Genomic DNA, 14,465 nt, shown 5'->3' on the forward strand with positions numbered 1-14,465 from the left:
AGATGAGCCATGGACTCCCTTTCCTTCCTTTATCTGATGTTACTTCACTGGAGAACCACGTCGTATGTTACCAGAATTCTTGTGAATGTCTGTCTGAAATAGAAAGTATGTGGGGCTTTGCTCCCCTTTCTTCCCACGCCTTGACTATTTCTCAAACAAGATAGAAGCAAATTTAACTAGATTTTCAGTGTAAAAGGTGCAGTTTCCTCACTCTGCCTCTGGAGGATGCTAGTAAAATTCTGCAGGAAAGCTAGCCCGGATGCAGCACTGTGTGAAGGGAGCAGTAAGAGACACAAAAAGAGATTGCTGATTTTTGCATTTAATTATGAAGGCGAATGTTTTCTGATTGGAATTTTTTCGTAATTAAAAATGGGAGAAGAGAAAGAATCACATAGGAGAAGTTGTTAGAATGGATTTAATTATAAAGCAATTTTATTAGGTCATCTGTTGAAATTAAAAGAAATCTGAATACAAGATTTGTGATTCAGTAAGTAGCATCTCTCTCAGGGGCCTTATTTCAATTTAAAATGCCATTAAATTGACTAGTGGCACATAAAAGTTAGTGTCATAAACCAAAAATTATGATAGAGCTAATTAATTACATAATTATATCAGGGCTATCATCCAGCTTGTTGGCTTGATATCATAGGCCAGCATTACCTCGAGTATTCAGTGTAATAAATGTCTGTGTCCATTCACTAGATTCCTCATTCCTCCGGGATAAATTTGCAACCTGTGCAAATATTCCATTATAATAGGAAATTACTGTAGTATGTATTACACTTTAAGCACTAGTGGATAAAGGGACGTATTATATTTGCTCTTCTGCTTAAAAGCAGTTAAGGAAGATTTATTTTATTCTGAAAGGGAACAAATAGTTCTAAATTAAGCTTTGTGAGAAGAAGTTTTATGTTAATCAAATTCAGTGCTTAGTGTTTGATCACCTGATCAGTTCAAATGGAAACAGAAGAAAATGGCATTACTTTGAATTAATAGACAATCATAAAGGGTTTAACTGTTCTGTGTCCTGTTACTCACTCAGGAATTCAATAAGATTTTAGATTAGCATAGGGGATATTTAATGATCCAAGCAGGGCTTTGGAGGCCAAGGACTCTCAAATTCATATCCAGTCTTTAGGAAATTCATAGAATCATTAAGGTGGAAAAGCCCTTAAAGGTCATTGAGTCCAACCTTTGGCCAAATACCACCGTGTCAACCAAACCATAGCACTCAGTGCCACATCCAGTTGTTCCTTGAACACTTCCAGGGATAGTGACTCCACCACATTCCTGAGCAGCCCATTCCAATGCTTAACCACCTTTTCAGTGAAGAAATACTTCCTGAAGTCCAACCTAAACATTCCCTGGTGCAACTTGAGGCCATTTCCTCTCGTCCTGTTACTTGTTCTCTGGGCTAGAACCTCCTTTCGGGGAGTTGTAGAGAGTGACAAAGTCTCCTCTGGGCCTCCTTTTCTCCAGGCTAAACACCCCCAGCTCCCTCAGCCACTCCTCATATGACTCTCTCTCCAGACCCTTCACCAGCTCTGGACTCACTCCAGCACCTCAGTGTATTTCTTGTAGTGAGGGGCCCAGAACTGGAAACAGCACTCAAGGTGCAGCCTCACCAGGGCTGAGTACAGGGGAGACAATCCTTGCCCTGGTCCTGCTGGCCACACTATTCCTGATTCAGGCCAGGATGCCTTTGGCCTTCTTGGCCACCTGGGCACAGCGGGCTCATGGTCAGCTGCTGTTGACCAGCACCCCAGGTCCTTTTTCCCTGGGCCACTTTCCAGACACTCTGCCCCAGCCTGTAGCTCTGCAAGGGGTTGTTGTGACCCAAGGGCAGGACCCGGCACTTGGCCTTGTTGAATCTCACACCACTGGCCTCAGCCCATTGATCCAGCCTGTCCAGATCCCTCTGGAGAGCCTTCCTGCCCTTCAACAGATCAACACTCCCACCCAATTTGGTGTCACCTGCAAACTGACTGAGGGGGCATTTGGTTCCCTTGTCCAGATCATTGATAAATATATTAAACAGGACTGGCCCCAGCACTGAGCCCACAGGAACACCACCTGTGACTGGCCTACAGCTGGATGTAACTCCATTCACCACTGCTCTCTGGGCCCAGCCATCCAGGCAGTTCTTAACCCAGTGAAGAGAGCACCTGTCCAAGCCATGGGCTGGAAGTTCCTCCAGGAGAATGCTGTGGGAAACCGTATCAGAGGCTTTACTGAAAGCCAGGTTGGCTATGTTCACAGCCTTTCCCTCACCCACTGGTTGGGTCACCTGGTCATAAAAGGAGATCAGGTTGTTCAAGCAGGACCTGCCTTTCCTAAACCTGAGCTGGCTGGGCCTGATCCCCTGATTGTCCTGTTTAAAACTGTTCTGTCTGCTTGGGTGGAGTTGACTGAGTCACTCTTAAGACCCTAGTTTTCAAAAATAATTTCTAACATTTGCTTGTCCATGTTGAGTCTGTTCTTCTGAAGTGGCACCTTTGAAAATCAGCTAGTGCTGGAAGAGCAGACCGCTTTAAAAAATCAAGCTCAATTTGGCTGAAGGTACATACTGGGAGTTAAAAAACCTCAATGTTTCTGCTGTTACCTCCCTGTTTTTAAAAATTAACTCGTCTTTCTAGACTGCTATGAGGATTAATGAGCTAAAATTAACAAAGTGCTTAGAAAGTGGAAATTCTCAATGCTGAGTCACACAGTAATGCCCTGCCTAGTGCTTGGCGATGACCACCATGCAAAAGCAAAACAGAACTTAAAATCACTGGCTTCATATAACTTGGATGGTAGTAGTTTGTCCACATTTGTTTACAGTTTTGTAACTGTTTGTCATAACTCTGATGAATGCCTTTTCCTACATATTCTGCTGTGTTGAGGATACCCAATTATACCTCGTGGCAAACTTTGGCAGCTTTTACTGTACAGAAGGGAAGTGATTGACTTTCTCCAAAGCCACTAATTCTGCCACTCCTGAAAATTATTCCCAGGGAATTTTCTGTGGGAGTGATTCATTTTCTCCAAGAGGTTGTTATACTCTTGTAGCTGTATTTTGGACCTGCTGTGGTTGTATCATTTGATCTCCCACATGGCACCACTATGTTCCTGCTGCTTAGCTGTGTGGCGAGTAATAAGCTTATCCTGGAAAAGAAATGAGATGAAATACTTTTAAAATGCACTCATAAATGTGGAAAACCAAATAACAGAGCAACTAAATTTACTCCAAGCTCCAGTGCTAAGGAAATTAAAGAAATATTTATGTAGAATTAAAAAATGAGGAAATTGGACTGAAGTTCTTACTGTGGAGCAAAAAAAACCAAAACAACAAAGCCTCATTTTAAGATGGCATGGATATTTGAGGAATAAACAACATGGAAGGCACAAGAATTGAAAACTGTATATTTAGGGCAATGCTGTGTGGGTTTATGGTGTATCTATAGCTATAGATACACCACATCTATGGTGTGAGGTAGGAGGTAGAAGCATTAGTAGGTGTGAAAACCCATTGCAGAATGTGAGTTGCTGTCAGAGTTGGGCAATTTTTCCTTTTCCTCAGCAAGTGTGTTTTTGCCAAATAAAGCTGTCATTTTTGGTTAGCTGACACTGTTGAAATAAACCCTAATTTGTAAATAGAACTCTGTGATTAAAAGATAAAGAAAAAAAAAAGGTGGGGTATGGCAGGCTGGATATGCTTTAACAAGTTTCCATGATGAAACACTTTCATCTATGAGGGTTAGAAAGTTAAATGGGAAAGAAACCACTTAAAAAAAGAAAGAAAGAAAGAAAGAAAAAAAAATGGACATATTGTTCCTGTGCTCCGTGTAGTACTCCTCACCTGTGGGGTACGGTGCTTACCTTCTGTGTAGGGCCTGGGTTCCTCTCTGGCCCATCTTTCTGGAAGTGTAGTCCCAGGAGCAGTGAAGAAGTCTTGGGTGCTGCTGACAAGGAGGAGGCTTGCTCCTCCTCCTCCTCCTCTTCCTCTAGCCCCGTAGCACTCCTCCCCCGCCCCTGTGCTGGCAGCAGCACTTGCTGCAGCCCCTGCAGCTAATCAGGGAGAAATCTTTCTCCCCCGCCCCAGCCCCCACACCCTCAGAGAGTTGAACTGATGGGTGCAGAGCTCTGACAAGGGCCAGAGCCAGGTAAGGAGGAGGAGGAGCGGGGAGCAGGCGGGTGCCAGGGGAGAGCTGGTTGCAAGGAGAGTTACTCTCAGAGGCAGCAAGTTCTCTTTAAGTTGAGCTACCCACAGAACACTGTTCTAGCCACTTTGGAGCAAGGGCTTTGCCCTCTGCTTTCCTTCCCCTTGCACTGATGCCTGGGCAGCAGCATAGTCTGGGACATGCCGGTTTGAGTCACTGCTGATGAAGCTATTTTGTGCTGTACAAGGCACGGCTGGAGTCAGGGAGGGAGAGAGTCAGGCTTCATGCTTTTTGACAAATGTCTGGGCTGTGTGCTGGAGAGGAGCAATTACATTTTAGCTCCTGATCTGCTAAACATTGAGATATTTTTGCAAAGTGCCAGTGCTTCAGGAGGAGGATCAGGGGTTTGAATCCTCACATGGAAAGTGACTCTTCTGTTCACCAAGACATATGCAGCTTCTGATTTTAATCTTAGTAAGCACTCACAGAAGCAAAGCACATCAGTTGGCCACAAGTTTAATTTTTATATGACTAAATTATTTTTAAAAAGTGATCTTGATAATAACAACTGATTTTGATTCAACTCCAAGGTACTTCCTGTTTGTAATGCACTTTGCTAGGTGTTCTAGATGCCTCTGTAAAGTGTAATTACAATTCATTGCTTCTCCAGAAAACTTTGCTCTATTCAGCTTTGTCAGATACCACCGAGTTGAGGGAGGAAAAGGAAGACAGAGGTTGGCTCTGCTGCCAGCTGTCTCTCTGCATGTCACTGCACACCTTTCCAGGTAGCACCCTACATTCTCTTTCAGCTGCAACCTACCCTGAATATCAGGGTATAACAGACCTGTGTGTCCTTCTTAAGAGAAGAGATAAAGTAAGGAGGACATTGCCTCTAGCTCCGACAGCTGGGGGCTGTGCCTGGACCACTGGTTCAGACCACTCTGCTTCTTGCTGTGTGCCTATAGGTTTTTGTAAATGTCTTTAATGTATTGCTGAAAGCATTTTATAAACTAAAGTAAAACTAAAACTTAACTGAAAAGCATTTTTAAAAGGACTTCTACTTTTAGTTCTGCTCAGATGAGGTCTTGTTTGTTTGCCTAGCTGCTGTTTCAACATACAAATTCTCTTCATTGTGCTATAGGGCGTCTCCTTCCTTGTGCTTTATGTGTGAGGTATCAAAGAAACCTGTCTTCATTCTTTCCTAGGAAATTCCTTCGAGCTCAGAAGAGGTGAATATTGCTTCTTCACTTCTCGAGTCCCAAGGACACCTACAGTCCTGTTAGATATGGGCCCTGATCTCTGTTAATGGTGGTCTGCATACATTGCTCCCTCTTGCCTGGTAGATCTAATGCTAGGTATCTAATGGTTTTGTGTGGTGTAAGGCAACATACTAGGAAAGCCTCTCTGTAACACAGACATATAGTTGTCTATGCAGCATAACTGCTTATCTGCCTGATGATAGATGACTGCTGGGCTTTCTTTTTCTTACTTATTACACAATTCAGCAGGAAACCACATAGATGTGCTAGGACATGCTCATCAGAGCAAGCTCAAGGGGCAGGCTGTGTGTTGACAGTAGTCTTGGACAGCTGTGGTGGGTTGGCTTCTACTCCAGCTGTTTGTGTGCTGTTAACAAAAGTGTCTTTGTCCTGCAGTCTCGAGAATTGCTGGGAAGACTAGGTCTGACCTGTGACAATACCTGGGGCTGTATCAATGTAGAGATTAATTCAGAGAAAGCATTTGTCTCTTTAGAAGATGGATCCATTGGAGCACTTGTTGCTTACTGCATGTTTTGCAATACAAGTGTTTCCCAAGAGTGGCAGTTTAATGAGGTCTTGCTGGCACTTGACAAACTGTCCTGTTGGCTTTCTGCTAGATGTCTGTGCAGCAAATTAAAAGATTGCCTATGCTATAAAATGGGACAGCCTTAAATGCTCTTCGTTTTGCTTTTCCACTGAAAGAGCATTCTGTTCTGCTTTGCTAAATGCTGCTGTGATTTAATCCCTGTGAAGTCAGTGGGCCAAATTGTTGGGGTTTATATACTGGTGTAAACTTCATTAAACCCTGTATAGCTGCACCTTCTGGCTCAGTGATATGTAGGCATAAATCATCATACTGCCCTTCCTACTGAATTCTGTAGAGTGACAATATGGATAGTAAGGAGGTTTATTAATTATGATAAAGTTAGAGACATCCACATATAGACTACTGCCGTAGGCATGATTTAAAACACATCAAACAACAGATGTTCTGTGTTTCACAGAGGTAAGGTACGTTGAGTAATGATAAAAACTGTCTAAGCTAGCCACAAACTCTTGCTAAACCATTAAGTAACTATTTCTCCCCCTTTTCCTTTCTGTTTTCATTACTTTGTGCCTATAAATTTGAGATGGAGAAGAAAATGTACCACTGAGGTGGTATATTTGGAACCTGGGCAGGGTTTTTGGAACCTGGGCAGCTGCATTTGCTGTCCATTTTGCCAAAGCCATCCCATGTGAGCAATCCTGCAGGAACAAAAACAAGGAGAGGGACCCCTGACAGCACCCCTGCATGTCCAGCAGCTGTAGCCTGGAAGGACCTAATGGCAGCAGTGGGTTGCAGCCTTTGCTGACTTAGAGAGGATGGTGGTATAGAGGACCCGGCTTGGGCTCTGCTGTGTCTTCCTCCTCTGTACCGCAGCCACACATCTCCAGCTGTTGAACTGGAATAAAAGGGTGATGCACTAGCTGTGGCTAGCACTGGCCGCCAGTGAGACTGTACGGAAGAAGGCGTTTGTCATGCACTTAGGAAACAAAGGCATTTAAGTAACAATCTGAGAAGCTGGTGTGAAGTGTTAAGCTTAAAACTGAAAAGCCTGAACAGCTGCCCGACTGGCAGATACTTGGGCAGAGAAAGTTTAGAATGTTAAATAACCATATAGAAACATACCACTGAGGTGCAGGAGCTAATCAGGCGTTGCTGCAGAAGTGCAGGCAGCTATTTCCTATTATGTTGCTAATTTGTACCTCCTGTTGATTACTGAATTAGATAATGAGTCAAATTACTTTGCCTCACCATGAGCTGTTAATGGACAAAGGAATCTAAAGGACTCTACTCCAGCTTCAAAATGGATGTTTCTGTAGATATTTAGAAAAGAAAAAGAAATATAAGAGAGCATAAAGCTGCCTATAGAATGTCAAACTTGCACAAGTAGGTGGCTGATTGGAGTGAAGCCACTGTTCAGCATGTCGCCCAAAATGTCTTAAGAAAGATGCATGAACGTACTGCCTTTTTCTATACTTGGAAATGTGGAATGTTAAAAGAAGTGTCACTTTCCTCACTGAAGGGTAAGAACAAAGGAGAAAGACTTGTCCTGCTTGATCATTTCAGATCCTAGCCAGAAGTAGGAATTTCTCTTTGTTTGTGCAAAAAGAAGCAGCCCAGTTGCATTGTACATTGGGAAGCATGTAAAGCACCTTCTGACGTTTCATAGTTTGCTCCCTGGAGCCAAAACATATGGATGAGAGAGCCATGAAGGGAATCTTCTTGGCTGGTCTGTAATTGCATGTCTTGTTTGGTAACAATTAGTCTAGTTAGTGACAGGCATCTAGGAATTCTGTGTTTAAGAATCCTGTCTAGGAAGTCTGATGTTATGACAGCTGTATGCTAATTTTCTTTCCAGATTTTAACATATGGAAAGGATTCCTGAATGAGTTTCTAGCTACACCAAGGAGTCAGTTGTTACAACCTTGAAGCTAAGTAAGAATATACCTTCTAGCCAGTCCCAAAATAGTTTACAAAACACCCAGATCACCAAAAAGTGATAAAACCCAAAATATCTTACAGAGATTTATTTAAATGCAGTTAATTTTACTTATGTTTTTCTAACACATTCAGTTTTCTAGAAACTTAAGTTGCTCGTACTAGTAGACTCAAGTCATGATAATTTAGCAATGAGAATTTGAGCTAGTTGTTATCTGAAGTTAGTTCAAAGGCTTTCAGAAGAACTTGAAAATTTCCTAGGCAAAAAGAGGAAGGTGGTTTTGAATTGATAATAAATTTAGTGTTTCACTATCTTTTTAACTGTTGGTTAAAGCAGCATGAAAGCTGTAAACCACTGTACAGTTAATAACCACAATTACTGCCTGCAAATAAATTTGGATTTACTCCAGCATTGGAGTGAAGGCTGTGAGTACCAGCTGTGGGGAAAAAAAATGGACTGGCACTGTGCAATAGCTAAAAACTTACATAAATTCCATGAATTGAGCTAACATGAACACTCACTTGAATCTGGAAAACTTAATTGAAGATTAATAAGAATCTACACTTAGGGTCCATGGTACCTCAGCCTCTTGCTCAAATCCAAATCCATGGAGAACCTTGATGAAGATAAAAAGTGAATCAAATTGCTTTGGCTTTCAGCTTGAAGTGGTAGAGAATATGGTGTGTTTCAACAGATATTTCTCATCTGTGGCTGCAATCTACCCACCTTCTCTTAGAAATCTGTTTTCTTAACGCAGAAGTTACATAGAGACAGTTTTCAGCCTAGAAATCAAATGTGGCCATAAAAACTCCTCATGAATAAGCTCAGTGTGTAGCAGCCATTTTTCATTTGTTGAGGCTTGTACTAGTAGGATGCAAGAATGCAAAAAATTTATTTGTTTATTTATTTGCTACTATGACATGCAGAGGAAATAGATGAATACCTTGAGGTAAAGTAGGACTTTTCAGTCCGTTTCTAGGTGGAAATTAGATCTCCACTTGTTACCTGAGCTGGACCATTCTTGTGTTATGGTCTTTGAATTTTTCTTCATCTGACTTACCACCAAATTTTTAATAATCTTTCTCTGGCCAAAGATTGTTTAGAGAAAAAAACTGCCTGTCTTTGAAGGTGTTGAATTCTATGTCTCCAAACACCTCTTGATGTTTACCCAGACCTTGGCCTTCATGAGCAGCAACTCCAGTGTCCTTTTGTATCACAACTTTACTAAACTTACCTAGGGGTATCCCCTTACTTCATCTTCTAGACCCTCCTCGCTTTTACTAGCAATTTTTCCAGTGCAAATGGCCATTGTGGGTCAGTTAATGAATCTTCCATGGACTCTTCTATTGCTTTTCTTCTTCCTGACCATAGTTATTGTGTTCTTCGCAACCTAGATAGAAATCTAAAGGGCTGTAGAGATTGTGTGGGCTCTGTCGTATATACCAGCTGCTGGGTGCCCCTTCCATGCTGATCCCAGGGGATAACATGAGCCAAAGAACTGAAAGGTCTTATCCTCGCATAAGCAAGACATATGAGTTATTCATAGGTGAACTAGTGAACCCAGAACCCTTCATCTCTCTGGTGAAACTTGGATGCCTTCTTTAACAGAGATTGTGAGAGTGTCTCTTGAAAGGCATTCAATAAATTCCTCTGGATCAACTGTTACTTTTTGAAAGATATTTCTTGATGTTTTTCAGAAAGGAAAAGGAAATGCTTACAGATCTATTTTTTCAACTTCATTACAAAAGAGTAAATATACCGTTGAAAACCTGAAATATATTTAGTTGTATCAAATCAAAAGAAATAAGCACACTCATGCTACCTGCCAGGCTGAACTGTTTAACTGAAGTTATGAGTGGTGGTCTCCGACAGAGCATTTTTAGAGCTCATTATGCTGATATTTCTCTTCTCTAGGCAATGCTGGAATGGTTCACCTACCACTCCCTGTTTTTCAGTAAGTCTGAAGGCATGAAGACCAACAAAGCTTTGTTCCTTTCTGAGAGTTGGCTCAGACTTTGGTATTATTTGCACCAGGGATTTTGGAAATATTTGTTATCTTCTCTTGGAAATTTACTTTTCTCTTGATAGCATTGGCTAGAAGAATATGAGAACTGTAAGCTTATCATAATTAACTGACCAGTCTGGAGAATTTGCACAACAATGAAAAATGCAGCTTTCCATACACCTGGCTTAACTTTATTACCCAAAAGTAATATCTCATTTCCAGATAAACCATGCAGCTGTGTTATGGAAACTCTCTGTAATAGGGAGAGGGAGAATATCCTACATGCTGAAGATCAGCTGTGTTGTGTTCTGTTGGCAGTTTCTAGAACTTTTGGGAATTAGTGAAAACATTGAATATTCTTTTCTAGTGGACAGTCTGGACCTCCTGTAATCCTTTATAATTGTGGATCCTTTTTCTCTCCAGGCTAAAATACATATTACTATCTCAGAAGTAAGTTGATGCCCACTTTATTGCTGTTTTGCATCATCTGTCTGAAATCACTGGACAATACCAGTGTTTAAAAAATGCTGTCAGTTGCTCAGATCTGAGGTCAGGATATCAGTCTTTTACAGACTAGGCCAAGCCCATCACAACTGCTCGAGTGCCACTATATCTACAGCATCTAACTACTCAGATTAAAAACTGCAGCAGAGAGGACAGGAAGTGAGAGTCCTCTTTCCCTTTCAAGTGCCAGAGAACTACAAACAAGAAGAAGATCAGTTTGTTGCAGTGGAGTTGTTAATGAATTTCAGAGCTGGAGTCAGCAAGAAACTGGGGTAGGACAGCTGTCAGGGCTCATAACCCACGTGCACTTCTGATATAAATGTTCTCTTAGTCATAAACATTCTTTGCCAGGATCTTTAAGCACCAGTATTAATGAAACTTAAAGTATTTCTTGTGCTCTACTGAACAGAAAGAGGCTTCTGGCCATTTTTACCTGTGTAGCTGTATTATGTATCTGTGTAATATTTGTGCTGTGCTGGTGATAGACAAACCCAGGATGGGAAGGAATTTCCAGTCTCAGCATGTTCAATCCTCTGCTGGTTACGGCTTTGGACAACCCTATTGATACATTTATCCTATTCCATTTTAAAATAGATTGTTTGCATTCTTTGTGCCTAGGTAAGTCTGTTTCAGAAATCTGTTCATGTGATGGTTGAAAGCCAGTCTTCTAATTACCAGAACAGACATATTCCTGGCCAGTGTAATGACTGATCAGTATCTGCTGGCCTTGGCCATTGCTTAAATAGCTCTAGCTCACAACTGTATGTTGTCAACCCCTTCTCCACACTTCCACACTTTTCTTTCATGTTTCTAGCTCATGAGTCACAGCTTATAGAAGTAGTGGTTCTTACAGGTCCCTGAAACTTCCTTCCATGTGATTTCATTCTAGGACTTCGGCTTCATCTTCAAGGTCATCCATATGTCCTTTATGCATCTGCAGTCATGCTCCTAATTAATGCTCTGTATTACCTTTGAATGATTAGAGTATTTAATTAGAGTAATTCCTATTGTACTTTCTTTGCTGAGACAAATAATGAAAATATCAAACAAAATTACTCCCCAAACCCACCTTGGACAAAATCTACAGTCTAGCTTTTCCCAGGCCTAGGAGTTTATTCAGACAAATCTATTCTTATCTTACCTGCTAGCCAGTTCAGTCTTGTTTTAATTCCTATCCTTTTCATTTTGGCTAGCAATTTCCCTTGGGATATTGTAAAAGTTTCTTGTTTCTTTTTTCTTTAAAACTAAGTTTCCAGAAGGCTAGATTTATCCTATATTTTTGTCTTTAAAAAAATCTTTTATTAAAGGTGGATGTCAGATTAGTTTAACACAATCTGCATACAATGTATGTATGTAATATTCCATTTATCTCCATGTTTTTCATTTTTCTTTCCTTGAATTGGTTGTGAAAGCCTAAGGTTACTACATAGGTTACAGATCCATATTTTCCAACATTAGATTACCTCAACATTCTCATTCTTTCTTTAAACATAGCTATTGGATGTTATTCACCAGCTGTATAGCCTCATCCTCTTTTCCCCATCATCAGCTGAATAATTTATTAAAATCCTTGCTCCTGAGTTTCAATTTCATATGCCAGGTTTTATATGTTGAGAGCTAAGGTTTAGTCCTCTGCTGAGCGGCTTGAGTGCAGCATGACTTGCACGGACCTCAGACATCATTTCCTGGTCATTAATTTCTGTCCTGCCTTACTCAGCCTTGTTGATTATAGACATATTTCAGCCTGGTTCAACCAAGTCCTATGGGACTGGCTTTACCATGGCCTTTAGAGTCAGAATCTGTTTGTTGTAGTGAATGTTTGGTGATGCAGTAAGTGGATCAGGTGAAGTCAGGGATACCAGGAAAGACTCACAGCTGCTAACTGTTAATCAAGCCTCTTACCTTAGCTGAGACAAACCCAGGTGCAGTTCCCCCACCTGAATCTGACAAAATGTGTGACTTCATCTATCTCGCCTTCTCTCTCCTAACAGGATAGCTATCAAGTAGTGCACAGAGCTGCTGCTCCTCACAGATCTGAAAATGATGCCCTGCAGTGGTCTTAGTTTGTCTTGGTGTGAGAGACTGAGTACATCTAATTTTTCTGTGTCTTCTCATGTAGTTGTAGAAGGAATTTTTTATTCAATTTATCATTGTCTTTGGAGTGGCAGGTGGAAACACACCTTCTTGCCATAGTTTGAAAAAAGAGGTGGTTACACCACCTACACAGTGCTTGACATTTGATAACACTTGACATGCTTGTGATGGTTATTTGGCATTTTTGTAAATCAGTGAGAACAGTCTGAAACAGAACAAGTTCTGATGCGTTATGAAAAAAGAATCATGAATAAAGGAACAGGATCCTCAGCTCTCTCCCCATGATGATTTTGCCTTTGCAGTGAGCAGCTAAACTGGTAAGAGCATCTCTGACTTGAAAGTAATTAAGGCTTCTTTGTTAATTAAACAGAAGAAGAGAGATAAGTGACATTTGCATTTGCTGATGGCTTCTTTATGGTAAATGAATTGCCGGATGGTCGATGTTGATGTTTTCCAGTTGATTTCCTTTGGATTCTTGGCTGGGATTGTAGCAGAGATTATTATTGTCTCACACATCTGCTAGAGGATGCGTTTCCATTGTACCTCACTGCTCACAAACACATGAATAACTTCCACATTCACCACTTGTACGTGTATCACTGTGTATCAGTGCATCATCACGGGAAGAAACATTCCCGTAGGCATACAGAGCTCTTGGATATGCTGCATGTGTTTGTTTTTCAGACCAACTGTCCCATCTGTGTGCTCTGTGCCTTCTTTTAATTGAATGTTGAGCAGTGGGGAACATGACTTAAGAAGTATGCTTTCTCTCAGTTTTTAGTGGTTACACTATAGCTTTGTGGCAAGTTTTTGGTAGCAGGAGGCTACAAGGGTGGCTTCTGTGAGAAGCTTCTAGCTGCTTCCCAGTGCTAGCTGGCTCCAATATGGACTCACCACTGACCAAGGCTGAGCCCGCCAGCAGTGGTGGTAGCTCCTCTGGGATAACATATTTAAGAAGGGGGGAAAAAAGCCTGCATGATTGCAGTTGGAGAGAGGAGTGAGAATGTCTGAGAAAGACAGCTCTGCAGACACCAAGGTCAGTGAAGAAGGAAGGGCTGGGACATGCTCTGGGTGCTGGAGCAGACCTTGCAGCCCTTGGTGCAAACCATGGTGAGGCAGCTGTTCCCCTGCAGCTCATGGGGATCCATAGGAGAGCAGAGATCCACCTGCAGCCTGTGGAAGACCCACACCAGAGCAGATGGATGTCTGAAGGAGGCTGTGACCCCATGGGAAGCTGAAGCAGGTTTGCTGGCTGAATTTGTGACTCTGCGGGAGACCCACTGTGGAGCAGTTTGTTCCAGAAGACATGGAACAAACCCTGTGTGAGAGACCCACGCTGGAGCAGTTTGTGAAGAACTGCAGCCCATTGGAAGGAGTCATGCTGGAAAAGTTCAAGGAGGACTGTCTCCCATAGGATAACTCAACACCAGAGCATGGGAAGAGTGTGAGGACCCCTCCCCATGAGGAAGAAAGAGTGGCCGAGACAACGTGTGAAGAACTGACCACAACCCCCCATTGACACATGCCCTGTGCTGCTCAGGGGAGGGAGAGAAGATTGGGAATAAAGTTAAGTCTGGGAAGAAGAGAAGGGTTGGGAGAAGGTGTTTTTAAGATTTGGGTTTATTTCTCATTATCCTACTCTGATTTGATTAGTAATAAATTAAACTAATTTTCCTAAGTTGAGTCTGTTTTGCCTGTGAAGGTGACTGCTGAATGATCTCTCCCTGTGCTTACCTCAGCCCGTGGCCCTTTCAGAATATTTCTTTCTACTGCCCAGCTGAGGAGGGGAGTAATAGAGCTGCTTTGGTAGACACCTGGTGTCCAGTCAGGGTCAACCCACCACACCAACTTAATATTTTTGTGTCTGGAGACACTCCTGTTTGCTAGACTGGAAAAAAATATTACTTCAAAGGTTCCTGTATCCCAGCTGGAAGTGATAAACATTTCAACTCACCAAGCATGAATGTGTGTGTATAAA

At 41.9% G+C, this 14,465-nt stretch overlaps 1 protein-coding gene across 2 annotated transcripts in view; it reads left to right on the plus strand.

Annotated features, from left to right (window-relative positions):
* Nucleotides 1-14,465, plus strand: part of TIAM2 (TIAM Rac1 associated GEF 2) — an 88,765-nt gene that overhangs the window by 39,087 nt on the left and 35,213 nt on the right. The window lies entirely within an intron of this gene.

This window comes from Corvus hawaiiensis, chromosome 3 (assembly GCF_020740725.1).
Source record: "Corvus hawaiiensis isolate bCorHaw1 chromosome 3, bCorHaw1.pri.cur, whole genome shotgun sequence".
Taxonomy (NCBI): domain Eukaryota; kingdom Metazoa; phylum Chordata; class Aves; order Passeriformes; family Corvidae; genus Corvus; species Corvus hawaiiensis.